The 17,080-nt window shown below is 35.5% G+C and overlaps 1 long non-coding RNA gene across 1 annotated transcript in view; it reads left to right on the top strand.

Moving 5' to 3' along the window:
- LOC129394633 (uncharacterized) overlaps nucleotides 1-17,080 on the top strand; it is a 50,974-nt gene that overhangs the window by 13,712 nt on the left and 20,182 nt on the right. Inside the window, exon 3 of the long non-coding RNA XR_008621954.2 lies at nucleotides 6,060-6,218. This is a non-coding gene — a long non-coding RNA (uncharacterized LOC129394633). The remainder of the gene's footprint in view (nucleotides 1-6,059; nucleotides 6,219-17,080) is intronic.

The raw sequence follows: 17,080 nt of genomic DNA, 5'->3' as shown, positions 1-17,080 counted from the left end.
CTCTCAAAGTGCTGGGATTATAGGTGTGATCCACCATTCCCCACCAGAACATTTTAAAAACATATTTAAAATTTTTGTTTTTTTCCTGCCTTCTTTGCAGTTGTGTGTAGTAATATCTACTGTAAACATTTAAAAGTAAATGCAAATTAAATACTAATTTTAATGACTAGTCACATAGGCTAAATTGCTTACATAGCTAATAAAATAGTTTTAATAAGAATATATAATTAATTAGGCTGGACATGGTGGCTCACACCTGTAATCCCAGCACTTTGGGAGGCCACGGAGGGTGGATCATCTAAGGTCAGGAGTTCGAGATCAGCCTGGCCAACATAATGAAATCCCATCTGTACTAAAAATGCAAAAATTCACCAGGTGTGGTGGCATGTCCCTGTAATCCCAGCTACTCCAGAGTCTGAGGCAGGAGAATCGCTTGAACCTGGTAGGCGGAGGTTGCAGTGAGCCAAGATCATGCCACTTCACTCCAGCCTGAGTGACAGAGCGAGACTCTCTCTCTCAAAAAAAGAAAAAAAGGAATATGTGATTAATTAGTGGGCTAAATTGGTGAAATGATGCTTTTGTCTTTCTGCACACCATCTACATACAGTGTCTACAATTTAAGTGAGAAGATTCTTTTTTCATGGACTTAAATTGAAATTATAGCATCAGCAGAAAGCTTTTTGTAAAGCGATTAAACATCTTTCAGGAAATTAAAGTTGATTACAAGAGCTCAATAAGATCAGTTTGTGTTATAAATGGATTATTACTTGGTTCTAATGTTAACTCTAAACCAATTTTTTGCTCTTTATTCATTCATTGGAAGATGTGTCAATTGACCTCTTTTTAGTTAAGCAAGCTCTCAGAATGTTTGTCGTGGTATTCTGAACTCCCTTCTGACCAATACATTTCACAAAAAGCTCCTCCTTTGTGATCTTTGCTCATCGGCTTCATTCCCTAATCAATTAATCAGTCTGAGGCTAATTTAATATTATCTTTAGAAAATGTTAAATCCTCTTCTATCTTCTTGTGCTGTATACATTTTGGACTCACTCTGCTCATCATTACTTGCTATCAAAATAATGCAATATAATTTAATATTAGCCTATAATAAATTTAATTCAGAAGGGAATTTTTTTGTAGGAGAAAACACATTCCAGAGTCCTGAAAGAATAATTTACTTGGTAGTAGAAAAAGCACAATCCTTAGAGCATATAGAAATTCTTAGGCTGAGGTGGGACGATTGCTTGAGGCTAGGAGTTCAAGATCAGCCTGGGAAACATAGGGAGAACACATCTCTACAAAAATTTTTTAAAAAAATTATCCAGGTGTAGCGGCATGTGCCTGTGGTCCCAGCTACTTGGGAGGCTGAACCTGGGTGACAGAGTGAGACCCTGTCTAAAAAAAAAAAGAAAGAAAATAAATTATTGGCCAATTAATTTGATGTCATGTTAGATAACAGACAAAAAAAAGCTGTTGGAAAACTCAGAAGGCACAAGTAAGGTACAGCCATGCACTGAATAGCAATGTTTTGATCAGCAGTGGAACACAAATGCTACAGCTACAGTGGTCCTATAAGATTATAATATCACATATTTTTACTGTACCTTTTTAATGTCAGTATATGTTTAGATACACAAATACTTATCACACACACTATGTTACAGTTGCTTACAGTATTCAGTACAGTAGCATACTGTACAGGTTTATAACCTGGAAGCAATAAGACATACCATATAGTCTAGGTGTGTAGTAGGCTCTGCCGTTGAGGTTTTGTAAGTAGACTTTATAATGTTCACACAACAATGAAATCACCTAATTTCTCTTTTCTCAGAATGTATCCCTGTTGTTACTTGATGCATGAATGCATTATAATTTGAATTATCCATGTCACGCTTTCTTCCATTAGTACAGATGATTGAAATTGAATTTTTAAAAAGTATTTAAGGCTTTTAATCATCTTGGTGTACCACTCTCAAAATACTTTTAACAAAGACTTATTTGAAGTGAATCTTTAATTGGATTGGATTATATGGGTTTCTGATTTTTTAAATTTAAGAAGGTTAAAATATTTTCCAACATTATATATATATATATATATTTTTTTTTTTTGAGACGGAGTCTTGCTCAGTTGACCAGGCTGGAGTGCAGTGGCGCGATCTTGGCTCACTGCAACCTCTGCCTCCCAGGTTCAAGCAATTCTTCTGCCTCAGTCTCCCGAATAGCTGGGACTACAGGCACGTACCACCACACTGGCTAATTTTTGTATTTTTAGTAGAGACGGGATTTCATCATATTGGCCAGGCTTGTCTCGAACACCTGACCTTGTGATCTGGCTGCCTCAGCCTCCCAAAGTGCTGGGATTACAGGAGTGAGCCACTGCGCCCGGCCCCAACATTATATCTTAATGCCTTCCAAGATTGCTAATTTTATTTTTATCTTTCTGACAAAAATGTGCATATTCTATGTTAAAGTTGACTTCTCTTACTGAAAGAAAATACTGAAATACTTCAGCAAATACCGAAGCTATTTGTTGAAATGTATTATATAGTCTGTAAAAGGGGTAAGAAGGATACTGACATTTGCTGAGCACCTGCTATGTTCTAGGAACTATGTGAAGTGTTTTACATGATATTTCATTTAATTCTTCCAATAACTCTGAAAGAATGGTATTAACTTAACTTCCTTAACTAGATGGAGAAAAGCTAACTCAGAGAGTTAAATAATTTCCAAGGGGAACATAATTTGTAGCAGAGTTATTCAGACCCATGTCAATTTGGCTCAAAAGCTCACATGCTTTTCAGTATACTGCCTTTTCTCTTGTAAAGTTAAGAAACAAATGAAAGCGATTTTTTTCAGAGTCCACTTGGACTGAACTAAAATGACCAAATTTAGAAGCATTTTCCAGGTAGGATTTTACCTGTGATAAGATAAGGTAATTAGTAGAATTAACATTTAGTACCAGGAATCAGAATTGAAATTTTTGGCCTTTGGTTCTCCAACTTTCTGTAATCACATTTCCTAGGAATTCCTCAAATTAAAAATGTTTAAAACATTTTTTGAGCACTTGTGTGCAAAGCTTACCCCTTCAATAACAGCTTCTATCACCTCTAAGATGGGTTTTTAAGTCCTGCAATTTCTGTCTTCATAACATAATTTTCCTGTCAGTTCTAACCAAATTTAAAGAATACTATATTAACTTAGGCAAATCCTAAATTATGAGCATTTAAGAATGACTAAAATAATACAAAAATGTATACATACTTAGAAAATAGACAGTTGAGACAGCTTAAAGCAATATTGAGTCAGAAAATGAGAGCGGGATCCACAAGTTGGGCAAATATGAAAGAATGTGAGGCTTTCATCAGTTTGAAACAAAATTATATGATGGCATTAAGAGATTGGGGTTTGAAGTGGTAGTCACCTTTGTTATCAATGGCAATCCCATATATATTCAGCCATTGTCCCAAAAATGTTTGGGGCAATAATGATATAGATTAAAATATAAAAACAAATGATTTTCTAGTTCACCAAAGATTCATTAACACACTATACAACATAATTTTACCTTTTTAGATTAGATTTCATGTAGTATTCAGAAGAGTCAATGTAGGGTAGTGAAAAAATTACTGGTCTTGGTGGAAGTCACGAAACCTGGATGTTCTGGCCCCAGATCTACCCTTAGATTATATAATAGTGACTTAGCTATATTTTGGGGCTTTTCATTTCTTAACTCAAAAATGAGATACTGGATTCATTGGTTATTCTTTAAATGTCCCTCTTAGGTAAAAAAATGACATAATTCTAAGTGCTTTTAGTGGAAAACTCATGAAGATATTCAGGAGGGAAAGAAGTTGCAGTTGTTAAGAAAGCTAGCATTGTTGACAGAAAGAGTTATGTGAAATTGTGTGGCTAGGAATAAAAAGAAATGCATCCTCGACTAAAAGAGTAAAAAAATTTTAAATGAGTGGAATACTTTTTGACTAGGCACTGAAGTATGTTGGTCTGTATAAAATACATACACACTCCTAATTTGATTGACAAATTTGTATATCCTCAGTTTTAGCAAAAATATCGCAATGTATCAATATTTTAAGGGACTAAATTTATGGAAAATACATGAAAGTAATATTTAATAGGACTTACATATATTTGAAAATGAAAATTCCATTAAATGAAAATTGTAAAATCCTCTCCCAAAATACAGAGTTAAGCTTGAAATTTTACCCATGGATTTTATATAAAATGTATATCTAGTTCTTAAATAGCTTTCTTCAAAACCATAAACATAAAAAATGCTCAATAAATAAATAAGAATCCCAAATTAAATTTATCTTTAAACAGTAAGCCCTATGTTTTAAACATGGTGTGGTTTAAATTTTTTAAATTACCATGTACAATATATTCACCAGAAATACTAACAATGTGCTTTATTGGTATATATATATTACCTGAAAACTAGGTTTCATGTAGTAAATTCAGAAAAATTCAGCCAATTAAAAGTTTTGATCCATATTACCAAAAACTTGTCAAAATACAATTTGTGCTGAATAAAATTAATATTGGCTTGCTGAATCAGCACATTGCTTTTGCAGATACAACATTACATAGCTTTTCAGCAGTTTACCTGGATTACCAGAAATTCATGCAGAACTGCCTAGAAGTAGGACTATGAAGCATCCAAGGGTTTTCCCTGCGAAAAATGAAATCTCATCTGAACAAATGTTCAGATGAGATTAACATCTGAGATTAACATCACACTTTTAAATTTATTCTTTGTCAACATCCTAAGGAAACTAATATTATAGCCTTTGAGTTAGAAAATAATATTATAGCCTTTGAGTTTGAACATAGTGACAAAGTGGGAACCCTAGGGACAATGAAAAGAATGCATCAGTCTTGCTCAGCTCAAAGCAAAGTCCTACTAAGATGACAGGAAAGCATTCAGTATAATATGTTAAAAAAATGTTAAATTCCCAGATAAAATCATATGTCAGCTGTTGTGTTAAATTAAATGCCCCAGAAGACATGTGCTTCAATTCAATCTAATATCAGTAAATAAAGGGGTAGGATGGTATGCCAACATAAATCTAAAGGGATTGGTAACTTTCATTTTACATGATACAAACTACTAAAATAAATTAATTGGATTACGTAAAGAGAGAGATAAAAGGAAGATTTTTAATATAAATGAAAGGAAGACCCAGGTATTCTTTAACCTAAAAAGTTTTTCAGACCTAATAGGCATGACAAAACCTGTCTTCATTCCTTTCTATTCAGCTCAGCAAGTGCTTTTGAGCTCCAATAGTTAATCAGTTACCAGATTCCACAGTCTTTGTTTTTCACACTCCTCAATTTTTACTGTGAATTGTTCCTCTAATGAATGTACTTAGGATCACCAGCCAGCCAATGCTTTTTTGGCCTTAAAAGGGCAATTATTATTTATCCACAATTAGATTTACCATATAAAATTGTTACCATATAGCAACAGCCTATAAAACATAATAGTTACATTATGAAAGAAGTAGATGGCTTAATGTAAATCATTAATATGTGAAATTTATTTGGCAAAATTATTCAGTCCAGCTTTTAAAATGACTATAGCCATGCACAACTTACAGAAAAGCATAGTAAGAGAATGTTATATACCAAATAACCTTTATGCAAACAATCAATGAACATAACGCAAGTGTTATAAAACAATATCTAGCTTTACAGAAAAGGTATAATGCAGGTATTACTATGTTAAAAATTGATTATCTTTTTAAACATCATTTCTTAATTTAACTTTCCAAAATGCATAGAAAACTGAGAAATTTTAAAAATATACTTACCCTTCGACTTATTTAGAAAACCTCTGCTCTTGGTGAAAAGCAGAAATTGTTTCACTGCTCACTTTCCCTGAAGCTATCAACTTAAACATTAAATCAGTGAACACCACCTCTCTGGACCACACTGGTTTGCTAGACACTACTGCTATGTGGAAGAGTTCTGCTGCATCTAAGCTATATACTGAGTGCAATGGATAACCTAATATGCCTTTCATTTAACTGGCTGGGCAGGTTTCTACCGTCTGTGGAACATGGAATCAAACCAGAATATGTTGGCACAACAGGCCAGTAAAACCGGTTCTTCTGTAGATCCAGAACCTGTCCAACCAGTCTGTATCAAAGGCTAGCCCAACATGCTGCAGCGGCTCAGCTCTGCTAAGCTTGTACTGGGTGAGTTATCCCCACCTCCTGTCAACTCCCAACAAACTACTCAGAATGTTGTAGCCTCCAGCAAAATAATTCAGAGTTCTAGTGGAAGGGGTAGATCTGTGTCAGGTATAGCAAGAGTCCATTGTTATAAGACTCTCGTGGTAGACATATATAAGCAAGTGGTCTATTATCTTCAGAGGTAGGTAATCCTTTTAAACATGTATTCTAGGGCATTCTCCTGACTACAGCCTCTAGAAATAGATTAGCTATGATGAAGATGAATCCTATAATGCCTGACCTTTTCCACTAGTCTGCTTGGCTTTGCTTGATCTAGCTTAGCCTTGAGGAGCGAGATTGATATTCCCCACAGGGTAGTGGGCTTGAGAGCTAGAAGGAAGCATTTCTAGAAGGAGAGAAACAAGGTGTAGGTTGACCAAACATTTGCCTGGGTGTGTTATCTTCCTTGTTCTCAAATGATCCTCATACCATTCCAGTCTAAAATTGGAAAAACTCCTACTTCTACATACTAGGGACAACTTAAAAAGATTTTGCTCTGAATATTCAACAGTTCAACACAAAGTATTGATATCAACTATATTTCAAGAACTGTGCCAGGTACAGGGTTCACAATGTAAGTAAAATTAGTAAAGATGAGAACAACGTCAAAGTTCTCGATTAAGCGTGTCTAGTAAGCTTTTGGAAAGAAGAAATGAGCAGCAAAACATTACATTTTGACAGAAATTGGTTCGTATTAAGAGAGATCATGTGGGATTTGTTCTTACTCTCTCATAATACTTGCACATTTAGAAGCAGTATTTCCTGTCTACTGACATAGTGTTTCTGAAACCTTTGTGCTTAAGAATCATCTGAAGTGTTGATTAAGAGCACAGATTCCTGGGCCTAACCACCCCAGATTCTGCTTCAACATTCAATAGGAATGTTGCCCAAGCACTTCTAGTGATTCTGATGCAATTATTGCAGGGACCATAGGCACAATTCCATGCTCAGTTTCTTTTCTATTTTTATACCTAATTAAAAAGAATACATATGAACCAAAAGGTGCCATTTTTATTTTTGTATTTCTAGTGTCTAGAACACTGACTGACACTTAGAAGGTACTTAATAAATGCTTATCAGAGTTAAGCACTTGCTGGATCTCAGGGGAATCACAACTAGTAATGACTATATGAATCAAACTCCATTAAATACTATAATTATAATAATTGAGATGGGAGCTCAGAAATGGGAGTGAGTATGACTATAAGTATGGGGAAGATGGGTTTAGAGGCTTTTCTTTTTAAACCATGGCCAAAGATTTCTATCTGCAGGGTAACAAAAGGCTAAAGGAACAATAAAAATAGTGCCTTTGATTTGATAACAGTAACAAAAGTGTTAAGTATATGAGGACACCATGAATTCAAAACTTGGTAATAAGGTTATTTTCTACAGCAGGATCAGCAGATTTTTCCTTAAAGGAGCAGAGACTAATAGAGTTTGTCAGCTAGATTGTCTCTGTCTCAACTATTCAGTTGTAACAGTGTAGCACAAAAACAGGCATAGACAATGGTCATTTAAATGGGTGTGATATTGTGAAATACATGTTTGGTCTTTGACCCTTTTTCCTGGTGTATGACTCCTAAAATCCTTACTCTCCAAAGTGATGTCTTTGGATGCTAATGAGTTGACTGATAGCTGGCAACCCCTAGGTAGCTTCAGGATGGGGGCTGGTCACCAGAAAGACCAAGGCAGGATTAGGGGCTTAGGATTTTCAGCCCTTCCCCACAACCTGTGGGTTAAATTGATCACTAATGGCCAATGGTTTAATCATGCCTATGTAATGAAGTCCCGTGAAAACCCAAAGGACACAATAGCTTTCCGATAGCTGAACACATGGAGCTTCCTGGAGGGTGGTGCACTGGAGAGGGCAGGGAAGTGCAACACCTCTTCTAACGTGCCTACCCCATGACTCTCTTCACCTGTACCTGTGGCAATATCCTTTACTGTAAACTGGTAAACGTAAATGGTTCCCTTCAGTTCTGTGAGTTGCTCTAGCAAATTAATCAAATCCAAAGAGGGGGTCTTGGGATCCCCAATTTATAACCAATCAGTTAAAAGCACAGGTAAAAATAACCCAGGACTTGTTGGCATCAGAAGTAGGGGGCAGTCTTTCGGTACTGAGCCCCAACTTGTGGAATTTGATTTCTAGGTAGATAGTGTCAGAACTAAATTGGAGGATACCTACCTGGTATCTGCTGCAGAATTCATTACTTGCTTGTTGGTAGGGGAAAATCTCCACACATTTGGCTGCAGAAGTCTTCTGTGTTAATTGTTTGTTGTTGAGTGAGAGAATAGAAAAAGTACTTTGAGTTTGAGTGTGCTTTTTTCCACACGATTGGTATGGATATGTTCTAATAAAACTTTACAAAACAAGGGGCAGGCCAGATTTGGCTAGTAAACCATAGTTTGCTGACCCCTAATCTAGAGTAAAACCTGTGAATTGTTAATTGAAAAATTAACAAGATTGCATAATTGTCTAGGCAAATTGGCTTTCGAGTCATAAAGACTTGGGTTCCATCGCAGTTCTGTTCCACCCTAGCCTTGTCACCTGAATCAAACATCAGTTTTATTTATAAAATGGGAAGCAAAATAATAGTACCTATCTCCTAGAGTTATTACAAGATTCAGATAATAATTTACATAAAGGTTTATCTGCAAATCTAATACACAGTAAGCGCTTGATAAAATGTCAGCTGAAAATAAAACTAGTTAAACATAGCAGGTGAACTTGTTTATTTCTGTTGTTCTTGAAATCCCAGTAAAATGACAGTAGAGAAACCAAAACTGCATGAACCCTTAAAGACCAAAAAGATTGAGAGACGTAGCGGATAAGAGACGTCTATGTGTTTTTGCAAGGAGGAATGAGAATGAGTGGTGACTTAGCAGAATAGAGAGGAAGTCTAACTACTTGCCATGATAAAAGCATGTCTGTCTCTATTGTAGAATGCTGGAAAAACTCAGGATTTGGAGGTACAAGTTACCCTTAAATAGCCTTGGGGAGTAGAGTGGGCTTGGAATGGAAGGATTGGTTGAAAATCTGTTTAAGCAACAGTTTGCTCCATTGGTCCCATCTCAACCAAGAAGCCTGGATTCTTCAACCTTGACAGAGATAGATAGGACTTGTTGATTCATGGTAGAAGAGATTATCTCAGGTTTGTTCTAGATTTGGGAATACTAAGCAGAACTGAGAGTGGATGCTAAAGCACCATACTGAAATCAAATGATTATATTATTTTTCCTATTGGTTCTATAACAAATTAACCCTCAAATATAGTGGTTTAAAAAAACCACAAATTTATCATCTTATAATTCCAGGGGTCAGAAGTCCAAAATGAATCTCAGCGGGTTAAAATTAACGTGTCAGCAGAGTTGTCTTTCTTCATGGAGGCTCTAGAAAGAAATTTTGTTTTCTTGCCTTTCCCAGCTTCTTTCAGCCACCTGCATTACTTGGCTCATGGCTTCCTTACTTCTTCAAAGCCAGCAATGGATTTTTCATGTCATATCATTTTGTCCCTGACTCTCCTGCCCTCCTCTTCTATATTTAAATCCAACTGAATAATCCAAGATAATCTCCCTTTGTTAAGGTCAATTTTTTAGCAAGCTTAATTCTACCTGCTATCTAAATTCTCTTTTGCCATGTAACATAACATGTTCATAGGTTCCTGGGATTAGGATGTGTGGACATCTGTGAGAGGCCATTATTCTGCCTACCAGAGAGATTAAGTCAGAGTCTGTGTATTGGTTGGTGAGATACCTATGTCTGTTCATCTGCTTGGTTTCCAAATGCTAGTGACTAGGTTCATATTCTTCACTCACAAAGTAGGAAACTGGAGAACTTCTCTGAGAAACTCTCAAGACCCTGATCACCGTAATGCATTGGCTAAAAACTAGGACTGGTTTCCCCCCACAGGGGACATTTGGCAATGTTTGGAGAGATACTTGATTGTAATAACTAAAGATATGCACAGAGGTGTGCTACTGGCATCTCGTGGATAGAGGCCAAGGATGCTGCTAACCATTTTGCAGTACACAGGGAAGCTCATCTTCCTGTTCCTCAAAATAATTATTCAGTTCAAAATGTCAATAGGGCCAAAGTTGAGAAATCCTACCCTAATATTAAGTCTATCAGTTAACATCACCCTAACATAAATCAATGACTGATTAGAGAGCATGTAACATGAAAAAGAGAGAGGAAGAGAAACCAACAGGTAAAATGAACATAGAAAAAACAGTCAATGTGGAGAATAGAATAGTGTTTTAAATTGACTATATTAATATGTTCAAAGAAATAAGACAAGTTACTGATTGTGTAAAACAAGAATAGAAAGGCTATCCAAAAGTAGAACTTTTTGAGAACAAAAAAGAGATATTGGAAAGTAAAGATATGATAGTAGAAAGGAAGTCAGTAACCCAGGTAGAGTTTAGTGATTTCACAAAGATTGCCAGATTGGTTAAAAATGTAAGACCCAACTATATGCTGCCTGCAATAAACATATTTTAGACATAAAAAACCAAATAGGTTAAAGGTAAAAGGACCAAAAAAGACATACCATGGCAACACTAATCAAAAGATACTCATATTACTATCAGACAAAATAGGTTTTAGATCAGAGTATATTACTAAGGATAAAAAGGGTCATTTCAAAATGATAAAAGGGTGAATTCATCAGGGGTACCTAATATAATTGTACACATTCGTGTGTCTAATGATACAAATGGAAAACACACGAATCAAAATCTGATAGAACTGAAAGGAGTACAGGAAAAATTTATAACTAGATCCCATAATTATATCTGGAGATTCCAATACTCCTCTTTCAATAATTGATAGGGTAAGTAGACAGAAAATCAGTAAAAGTGTAGAAGGCTTAATTAACACTATCAGCCTACTAGATGTAATTGACATTTGTAGATCACTTTAAAACAACAAAACACACCTTCTTTTCAAGTGCACATGGAACATTGACCAAGTTAGGCTATATTCTAGGTCATAAAACAAGTCTCAAATTTAAACAGACTCAAGTAATACAAAGTATGTTTTCTGATGACAATGGCATTAAGTTAGAAATCAGTAACAGAATGATGTGTGGGGAATTCCCCAAATATTTGTAAACTAAACAACACACTCCTAAATAACTCATAGGTCAGTGATGAAATCAAACAGGAAAGTGTTTTGAGCTAGATGGTAATGAAAATTCAACATATTAAAATTGTGGGATGTTGCTACAGCAGTACTTAGAAGGAAATTTATAACACTAAATGTGTTTTAAATAAAATATAGACATTAAATGTCTATGTTGGAAAAAGAAAGAAAGATCTCAAATCAATGACCTCAACTTCCACCTTAAGAAACCAGAAAAAGAAGAGAAAGAAAATAATAAAAATTAGAGTAGAAATCAATGAACTGGAAGACAGATAGAAAAAATCAGTACAACCAAAAGCTGCTTCTTTGACTGAATCAATACAACTGATTTAAACTTCTAGCCACACTGATCCGGGGGGAAAAAAGGATTAGCGGTAGGGGGAGAAAACACGAATTTTGAATATTTGGAATGAAAGAAGTGGTATCAATACAGATGCAACAGATGAAAAGTGTAAGAAGGAAATATTATGAATTTTATGCCAGTATGGTCAACTTAGATGAAATAGACACAATTACTTGAGAGACACAAACTATCAAAGCTAATCCAAGAAGAAATAGCCTTTTATTTATTAAATAAATTTAATTTGTAGTTAAAGACCTAACCATAAAGAATTCCAAGCCAAGAGTTTCACTGGTAAGTGGTTTCATTGGAATTCTTACAAACATTCCAGGAAGAAATAACACCAATTTAATGCAAACTTTTCCAGAAAATCAAAGAGGAGGAAATAACTGCCAATTCATTTTATAAGGCCAGCATTACTCTGATACCAAAATTAAAGACATTGCAAGAAAAGAATTTTATAGATTCATATTTCTTATGAAATAGTTATAAAATTCTAAAAATTTTAGCAAATTGAAGCCAATGATTATTTCAATAGGTGCAAAAAAAATTTTGGACAATATTTAACAGACTTTCCTGATAAAAGGTATTTGTAAGCTAGGAATGGAATTCACTCATTATGACAAGTGGCATCTATGAAAAACCTACCGCTGACATCATAGTTAATGGGGATAGTGAAAGACTGAGGCAAAAAAGGCAAGAAAAAATAAAAGGCCATGTAGACTGAAAAGGAAGAAGTAAAACTGTCTTTGCAGGTAACATGAGTATCTGTGTAGAAAATTCTGTAGCATCTACAAAAAATATTCTAAAACTAATAATTGAATTTAGCAAGCTTGTAATAAACAAGATCGATATACAAAAACAATAATAAATAATAGCAATGAATAACCTAAAATTAAAATCTGAAAAACAATACTATTTATAATAATATATTGAGTAGTACCAAAAATTATGAAATATTTTGGTATAAATTTTACAAAAGATGTGTGAGAAATGTAACTAAACACTATAAAATATTGCTGATGGACATTAAAGACGACTCAAATAGAGAGAGATACAGGGTTCATGGATTGGAGGACTCTTTATTCTTAAGATATAATTTCTTGGCTGGGAATTGTAGCTCATGCTTATAATTCCAGCACTTTGGGAGGCTGAGATGGGGGTATCGCTTGAGCCCAGGGAGTCAAGGCTGCAGTGAGCTGTGTTCATGCCACCGCACTCCAGCCTGGGCAACAGAGGGAGAAAAAAAGATGTAATTTCCTCCTAAATTGATCTATAAATTTTATGCAATCCTAGTAAACATCCTAGCATTTTTGTATAAATTGACAGGTTGATTCTAAAATTTATGTTGAAATGCCAAGTCAGAACAACTTTGAATAAATAGATAATTTATACCTAGTGATGTGCTGATGTTTAACAACTAGCTCTCTGGAAATACTTTTGTGGTATAAATACACCGTGGCTGATTTCAAGCTACTAATGTGACATCACTGAACACAGGGTACGGAAGAGATATACAAGATCAGTTCTTGTGAATGGGTGCAAGCCAGTTTCAGCACACCACTTATTACACTACATGATTTTAAGATTTATCATAAAGCCACAGTAATCAAAATGGTATGGTACTGGCATAGACAATAAAAATTCAGTAAGAATGTATAGAGAGTTCAGAAATAGAGCCACACATATATGACCAATTCATTTTTGACAAAGGTGAAAAGATAATTCAGGAGAAAGGAAACAGTTTTTTCAACAATAGTGCTGGAAGAATTGGATATTTACATAAAAAAGAACTATCCATACATTATACAACTGTTAGATCATGGTTCTAAATATAAAATATAAAACTTCAGAATTTTTAGGATAAAAACTTTGTAACCTTGAGTTATACAAAATACTTACTATATATGACACCAAACGAATGATTCAAGAGAACAAAATTCATAGATTTTACTTTGACAAAGTTAAGAACTTCTGATCTTCAAAAGTCATAATTAAGAAATGAAAGGATAAGCCATAGACTGCGAGAAAATATTTGCAAATGACATATCAGATAAAGGGCTTATATCAAGAATACATAAAGAAGCTGGGAGCGGTGGTCTGTGCCTGTGGTCCCAGCTACTTGGGAGGCTGAAGAGGAGGATTGCTTGAGCCCAGAAGGTCAAGGCTGCAGGGAGCTGTATTGCACCACTGTATTCCAGCCTGGGCAACAGAGCAAGATACTGTCTTAAAAAAAAAAAAAAGCATGTTTGTATTCTGATTTATATAAGCAATTTTTCTAATGAAAAAAAAATTAGCCTGGCTTTGTGGCTCAGGCCTGTAATTCCAGCACTTTGGGAGGCCGTGGCGGGCAGATTACCTGAGATCAGGAGTTCAAGACCAGCCTGATCAACGTGGTGAAACCCTGCCTCTACTAACAATACAAAATGAGCCAGGCGTGGTGATGCATGCCTGTAATCCCAGCTACTAGGGAGGCTGAGGCAGGAGAATTGCTTGAACCCCAGAGGTAGAGGTTGCAGTGAGCCAAGATCACGCCATTGCACTCCAGCCTGGGCAGCAAGAGCGAAACTCCGTCTTAAAAAAAAAAATCAAACCTAGATAAAACCATTAATGAAATGCAGAAGAAATATCTGAAGAACTTTGGAGCTGGAGGTCTGTATTATGGTTCTATTCTGTCACTTTCGGTATCGTTATTGTGATTTTCAGTTTGCTTAAAATGAGGGAGTTGAAATGTTTGGCTTATAAGGTCATATATAGCTGAAAAATTCTGTGTAAAATATGGAGAGTTCTCAAGAAACTATTATGTGGAAGATAGTGTTCTGCATTCACATTTGTAAGTGTTTTAAATAATTTTTATAGGATCAGAATAACTGATGGACCCTTACATATCTCAGTATTGTAATTAAATAATTTTGGGTGTGAGGTAACAGAATCCTATTCTCAAGGAAAATTGTAAGCAAATGTAACATAACAACTATAACTTTTGTGGTTTTAGGTAAACTCAATTTTTACAAAATAATTATATTTTGAAGTAGAATTTCTGATCACAATAATTTTATTCCATATTTTTGAAATATCTAAAATATTCTACCAATTGTTTTGAGTTTTACTTTTGCTATTTAAAATGATAAAGAAAAGCCCAGTTGGCTATCTTTCTGTATATAATTACATCATTTTTGAGATTTGAGAGGATTTATTTTTGTTAATACTAGTTAACAATACCTCCAAGAGTGAAAATCTATTTGAGATAATTCTGATAAGCATTATTAGTTTAAGAAATTACATGATACAATATATCAGTCTAGCAAAGTCATACTTGCATTCCATGAATATATACAATTAAAAATAAAATTTAAATTTAAAAATAGATTAATAAAACAAAATTTAAAAAAGAAATTGCATGATAGTGGTCAAAAAATGTCTGAAACCAAAGTAGAAGTCATTATCTCAGTTAAGAAAAGGATCATCTACACATGATTAAAGTAAGTTAATATTAGCTTATAATCCCCGCACTTCGGAAAGCTGAGGCTGGAGGATTGCTTGAGGCCAGGAGTTTGAGAGCAGACTGGACAACATAGAGAAATGTGTCTCTACTAAAAATAAACAAAAAATTTTTTTAAAAAGTGAGTTAACATTAAATTAGAAAAATTATTTAGGCCCTGTTAACATGACCTTGGAGATATGACAGCCATGCAAATATAAGTGATTGTCCCCAGGTACAGTATATATCCTTAATGCCATCTAAATGGGATATGAATCAGAACATAATAAAAATAATTATACATAAAAAATTGAAATATTATGAAGCTATAGCTAAATTGTGGCTCTACGTTAACTACCAACCCCTTCAACAGCAACAGCATATTTTAAAACCCTTTGTCCTGGTTCTAATCAGAGTTCTTGACTTTTTGGCCTTCTGTGGTGTCACTGGCCAGTCTTCTTCTGTGTCTCAAGTTGGTTCATTCTGAATGGGTCACTTTCCTTTTTTTTTTGAGACAGAGTCTCACTCTGTTGCCCAGGCTGGAGTGCAGTGGCGCGATCTTGGCTCACTGCAACCTCTGCCCTCCAAGTTCAAGCAATTCTCCTGCCTCAGCCTCCCGAGTAGCTGGGATTACAGGTGCCTGCCACTGTGCCTGGCTAACTTTTTGTATTTTTAGTAGAGATGGGGTTTCACAATCTTGGTCAGGCTGGTCTTGAACTCCTGACCTCATGATCCACCTGCCTTGGCCTCCCAAAGTGCTGGGATTATAGGTGTGAGCCACCTATAATCAGCGCCCGGCCCTGAATGGGTCACTTTCTTTAAGTTGATATATAAAATCTAGAAAGTTCTCAGTCTGTCTTGGAAGTTGATAAATTACAGATTTTTAGGGAGGCTTCTTCATAATAATAACTAGCATTTTCAGAAGTTTGCCACTTTGACGTACTTTTTTTTGAGACAGAGTCTCACTCTGTCACCCAGGCTGGAGTGCAATGGCACAATCTTGGCTTACTGCAACCTCCACCTCCCAGGTTCAAGCGATTCTCATGTCTTGGCCTCCTGAGCAGCTGAGACTACAGGCGTGTACCACCACACCTGGCTAACTTTTACATTTTTAGTAAAGATGGGGTTTGACTATATTGGCCAGGCTGTTCTCGAACTCCACAAGTGATCTGCCTGCCTCAGCCTCCCAAAGTGCTAGGATTACAGGTGTGAGCCACTATGCTCAGCTGAAGTACTTTTTATATAGTGATGTGGTTTGGCTCTGTCCCCACCCAAATCTCATCTTGAATAGTAACTCCCATAATTCCCATGTGTCATGGGAGGAACCCAGTGGGAGGTGATTGAATTATGGGTGCGGGTCTTTCGTGCACTGTTCTCGTGATAGTGAATGAGTCTCATGAGATCTGATGATTTTAAAAAAAGGGAGTTTCCCTGCAGAAACTCTCTCTTTGCCTGCTGCCATCCATGTAAGATGTGACTTGCTCCTCCTTGCTTTTTACCTTCTGCCATGATTGTGAGGCCTCCCCAACCTCATGGAACTGTAAGTCCAATAAACCTCCTTCTTGGGTATGTCTTTATCAGCAGCATGAAAATGGACTAATTCATATAGTAACTCATTTAATTCTCACAAAGCATTGAGGTAAGTATTATTTAGAGATGAAGGAATAGTTACAGAGATTGGCAGCCTAGTTCTAGAAATCATGTGTTTTAACCATTACATTATACTGCCTTAGAGATGAACTAGATTTTGTCCTTACATTGATATTATTTTAGCTACTTTTGTAACAAGTATAAACTTGTTATTGTTGAAGTAATTACCTTTTAAGTTCCCTCCAATAATGTACCTTCTCTTCTCTGCCACT

Source organism: Pan paniscus, chromosome 17, assembly GCF_029289425.2.
Source record: "Pan paniscus chromosome 17, NHGRI_mPanPan1-v2.0_pri, whole genome shotgun sequence".
NCBI classification, from domain to species: domain Eukaryota; kingdom Metazoa; phylum Chordata; class Mammalia; order Primates; family Hominidae; genus Pan; species Pan paniscus.
The sequence above is the reverse complement of the archived record's forward strand: the minus strand, read 5'-3'. Positions and strand labels throughout refer to the sequence as shown.